Raw genomic sequence first — 5,237 nt, forward strand, 5'->3', positions numbered from 1 at the left:
GAGCCACCACGCCCGGCCTCACGCACACCGTCTCTTATGTTAGCATTCTCCCAGAGACCACGGAAATATGTTTAGAAAAGAAAGTTACAGATTGGCAGCAGAAGTCTCTGCTTCTGGATCATTATGTTAAGTCTAAAGACAACCAGAAAAGAAACGCTGCTCTGTGTCCCGGTCATTGTAAAAGTCCCCAGCATGGAGCTCTTCAGATGACACTGCAATCCTATGGCCTCCAGGCAAATCCTTTTCTGAACTGAAAATGTGGTCTTTGGCCCCTCGAAACCAACTCACCGAGCCTGGGGAATACGACCCACTTATAATGTCCAAGACCTTCCTCTCATCCCAAGTTTACAATTTCCACCCATAATCAAAATTTCCTAAACTTGCTTTCTGTTTTTTCGTTTATTTTTCCAATTGATAGAGACAGAGTCTCCTTCTGTTGCCCAGGCTGATATCAAACTCCTGAGCTCAAGGGATCCTCCCGCCTCAGCCTTGCAAAGTGCTGGCATTTCAGGCATAAGCTACCGGGCCTAGCCTTACTCCACTTTTCTAAGAAACGGTATTATGACCTCATTAGTCAATAATACTTATCCACAGGGGAGGTACCAGGATCACGAAGGTGGTTTCCCAGGGCGAGGCTCATGCCCTGCACTCCGGATATGCTGACCCCGGCCATTTCTCCAAATGTGGGAAACACAACTGCATCATTTGTGGTAGTTGGGAACTGCAATTCACTCTCTTCCCTGCTTCTAAATAAATCTGTATTTTTTAAAAAAAGAATTGATTGGCTGGCCACGGTGGCTCACATCTGTAATCCCAGCACTTTGGGAGGCCGAGGCAGGTGGATCAAAAGGTCAGCAGTTCGTGACCAGCCTGACCAATATGGTGAAACCCCAACTCTACTAAAAATACAAAAATTAGCCAGTCATGGTGGCAGGTGCCTGTAATCCCAGCTACTCAGGAGGCTGAGGCAGGAGAATCGGCTTGAACCCGGGAGTCGGAGGTTGCAGTGAGCCCAGATCGCGACACGACAGAGCGAGACTCTGTCTCAAAAAAAAAAAAAAAAAAAGAATTGATCGATAGTTTTTAAATTGGGAATGTAAACTTAGTAAACACACAGGACCGGCAGTGATGTTTAGTTGTGAGATTTCAACATCATGATGCGTATTTTCCATATTTAAGACTTCTTATTTGTGTCTTTGGAAAAGGATTCTGATGAAATTGAGGATGTCAACATTTTCCTCTGGTGCTCTCCAATCGGATGAACGATCGTTCATGGTAAGGGTGTGACAGAGGCTGCTTTGTCTCGTTTCATACCAGGGCCCAATGCTCTGAGACAACTCACTGGGCCCCACTCGGCAGAACTGTCTTTTAGGGTAGAGAAGAGTTGGGATTTCAGAAATTCTGTTGTTTCAGAATGTCGGCTGGGTGTGGTGGCTCACGCCTGTAATCCCAGCACTTTGGGAGGCTGAGGCGGGCGGATTGCCTGAGCTCAGGAGTTTGTGACCAACCTGAGCAACACAGTAAAATGCCCCCCATCACTACTAAAATACAAAAAAAATTAGCTGGGTTTGGCGGTGGGTGCCTGTAATCCCAGCTACTTGGGAGGGCGAGGCAGGAGAATCACTTGAACCCCAGAGGCGGAGGTTGCAGTGAGCTGAGATCGCGCCACTGCACTCCAGCCTGGGTGACAAGAGTGAGACTCTGTCTCAAAAAAAAAAAAAAAAAAAAAAAAAAAGCCGGGTGCAGTGGTTCACACCTGTAATCCCAGCACTTTGGGAGGCCGAGGCGGGCGGATCATGAGGTCAGGAGATTGAGACCACCCTGGCTAACACGGTGAAACCCCGTCTCTACTAAAAATACACAAAATTAGCTGGGCATGGTGGCGGGCGCCTGTAATCCCAGCTACTCGAAAGGCTGAGGCAGGAGAATCGCTTGAACCCGGGAGGCGGAGGTTGTAGTGAGCTGAGATCACGCCACTGCACTCCAGCCTTGGCGGTAGAGTGAGACTCCATGTCAAAAAAAAAAAAAAAAAAAAGAAAAGAAAAAAAGAAATTAGCCCTGAAGATATTTCCTCTTTTAATCTGAGTGTTTGGCCAGAGGCCCAAGATACCTTGACAGGAACACAGAAGACAGAAGCTTCAACTTCAGCCCTCAGGAATTTTCTCTAATTGTACAGTAGGTGCAGGAATCTGGGGGCAAATATTTGTTGGAGAGCAAGAAGCCACTTTCTTCTCATCAAAGATGTGATTGGAAAAGATCCCAGGGTTTGCTTGTTGAGAAGGAGCTAGCCAATTCTGGGATCAAAACTTCTTCCACTTTTCCCATATTCACACATTGTGGAAAAATAACTAAACCTTTGTGACTATTGGTTTTCCCAAGTGCAAGATCATAAAAATTACTTTAACCCATTTTATAGAACTGTTGCAAGGAAAACATCACCATGAGAACCACGTAAGAAGCTCTTTACCCTTAGCTAAAAGTCTCACCGATGCTTAAGATTGCCAGGCCCCAGGGGAAGCTGTTGGGTAAAGTTTCAGCCCCCAGGCCAATCACCTGAATAGGATCTACTATCAGGGCATTCGTAAATGTCATATTTGGGGGCTCTTGTGAAGTAAAAGCAAGAGGAAACCAGACCGGTGTGTCTTCATGCCAGAGCCAGAACTTTCTATAGGGTGGGGCTGAATGAGGAAGCCAAATACTTCTGTCCCCTTCCTTGGCGCACGTCAGAAAGTATTTTTATTTGGTTACATACACATTTTCTTTCTTCCGTTGGTCATGAATCAGAACATTTTATAGCTAAGAGGAGTTTTAGGGATATTCTAGTTGCTTCTCATTTTACAGACAGAGCAGGTCCTGGAGCCTAGTGGTACCCTAGTTTCCTGAGTCAGACACTGGTTCAAAGAGTCGCTGAGGCCAGGCGTGGTGGCTCATGCCTGTAATCCCAGCACTTTGGGAGGCCGAGGTGGGTGGATCACCTGAGGTCAGGAGTTCGAGACCAGCCTGGTCAATATGGCGAAACCCCGTCTCTACTAAAAATACAAAAATTAGCCAAGTGTTGTAGCGCACGCCTGTAATCCCAGCTCCTCAGGAGACTGAGACAGGAGAATGGCTTGAACCTGGGAGGCAGAGGTTGCAGTGAGCCGAGATCGCACCACTGCACTGTAGCCTGGGCAAGAGTGAGATCCTGTCTCAAAAAACTAAACTAAACAAAACAAAGAACAAAGAGTCGCTGAGCTCAACCGAAGCGCAGTCCTGAATCTCTCTGATAGTCCTTGCACACGGTACCCTCCACAGGGCATGCTAGTACAGAAGAGCTTTCCTCCTTGCACTTTGTTGAACTGTGTCTTTTTGCAGAAGGCACCTGGCTCACCCAGGTTCAGCCCTAGGGACTGAATTCCAACAGGCTGAGCTCAGGAAGGGACCTTCAGTCTGTGGCAAAGATGGGAAGACAACCGTGGTTGACAGAGTCCAGCCGCGCGCACAGCGATTTCACATGTTATCGCACCGCCGTCTTCACGGCAGTCTTTGGAAGGAGGCATCTTCTTCCCATCGTCAACCAAGGCAAATGCAGCTGAGAAGCGTGAGCAGCTCCCCAGATGTATCCAGGCTTCAAGGCCAGATTCTGAGGGTCTAGGTCCTGCCCTTCCCCTGAGGTGGTATCAGAGAAACTGCAGTCCTGGGCAGGTGACCAAGGCAAGAACTCAGCCCAGGGAGAAATCTGGGACAGATTCCTGAAACTGGAGGAGAAGTCGGAGACTCACTCGAATGAACTAAGCAAAAAGCCAGCTCATAGACCTGGGGTGCAAGGGGGCTCAGAGCTAACTGCATGCTGAGCCCAGGAGTGGCGGGCCCCAAACTCACTGGTTCCACCTGTGCCTGCAGCGGGACAGGACGTGTGCCAGGCACCCCCAGGCTTCCTTTCAGAGAGTTCAAGCCTAGCCTCTGTTACTCGTTGACTGATGTTCCCTGTCTAAAAGCCTTCTTGACTTCTAACCCCACATTTTGGGCTGAGTCAGCTGCCTTCTAAACTCCTTTTAGCACAGAACAGCTGGTCACTGTGCCCGGTCATGTGACCCCCGATGCCTGATGAGAGGATCAACTTCACTGGTGGTTAAGGTACGAGCAAGGCCGCTAGGCCGCCTGGGGCTGAGTTCTGCCTCCCTAGAATACCAGCTCTGTGACCTGGGCAGGTTACTAAACTTCTTTGTGCCTCAGTTTCCTCATCTGTAAGACGAGGGTAATAATAGGCAATAATAGTTCCTGTCTCATAGGGTTGTTTGGAGGTTAAATGTGTTAGTTCACATAAAAGTACCTAAAACAGTGTCTGGCACAGAGGACACGCTCAAGAATGGCTATTTATCTTTCATCTCTGCACACATCTGTCAAAGCACGGGGCAGAGCACCCTTGACAGGACCTCACCAGGACCTTATGCAGGCAGGGGACACGCTGTCTTCTGAGTCAGGTCTTTCCATTTTTGGATGGTTCTGACTAAGAGAATTCCTCCTGTGTTCCGCCAAAATCCACCTCCCGCTCATCGGTCCCGGCTCTGCCAGAAGGCAAATGTCAAAAAAATAATCTTGAAAGAGAAGACATAGAATGTAAATAATAATGATAGAATCGGGTTGAGGAATGGCAGCCACCCCTGCAGCAGCTCCTCTGACAGCTCTCAGCCCAGTGCCGAGCTCAGGCTGCAAAGACCTTTGAGTTCCATTTGAAAAATACCAAGCTCTTACTTCTCTGCTTCCTTTAGAAATGCATAAAACAGCTTCTCTCGCCGTTCTTTTCACACATGCTGCCAGACTGGTATGAGATTGGGGGAAAAGTCGCTCTGCTTGTGCAAAGGTGACAGTCACAAGGGTTGTAGAGTGGTGACCTCGCCTGGCTCACTACGTGCCATCCAGCCTGTAATCACTGCGCATGGAGGCGGGGGGAGGGGGGGTGTTGCTGGCTAGGCGTACGTCCCGCCTCCTGTTTACAGAGCCTTTCTGATGTCACAAGTAAACTCACAACCCGTGAGTCCCTTTCCTGCCGTCCCCGGCATGGTTATTCAACACTCGGGCATGCTCTGTGTTATAAGAAAAATGCAGAGAACAAGATGGATTTGATAGCTTAGCTCTCTGAATATTTCAAGTCTATATCAATTAAAACTTAGGCCTCCTGCGTCAGCTGCTTGGGGCCAGGAAGGAGTGAATGGGTCCCACGGCACTCAGGTGCAAGAATTATCACATTATGCTTC

General features: G+C 48.5%; 1 non-coding gene across 1 annotated transcript; it reads left to right on the forward strand.

The window, feature by feature from the left end:
- Positions 1 to 580: 580 nt before the first annotated feature.
- LOC129022745 (U1 spliceosomal RNA) lies at positions 581 to 743 on the forward strand. The gene has a single exon (XR_008496546.1). It is a non-coding gene; the product is annotated as a U1 spliceosomal RNA (small nuclear RNA).
- The last annotated feature ends 4,494 nt before the right edge of the window (positions 744 to 5,237 follow it).

Source organism: Pongo pygmaeus, chromosome 1 (genome assembly GCF_028885625.2).
Source record: "Pongo pygmaeus isolate AG05252 chromosome 1, NHGRI_mPonPyg2-v2.0_pri, whole genome shotgun sequence".
Classification (NCBI taxonomy): domain Eukaryota; kingdom Metazoa; phylum Chordata; class Mammalia; order Primates; family Hominidae; genus Pongo; species Pongo pygmaeus.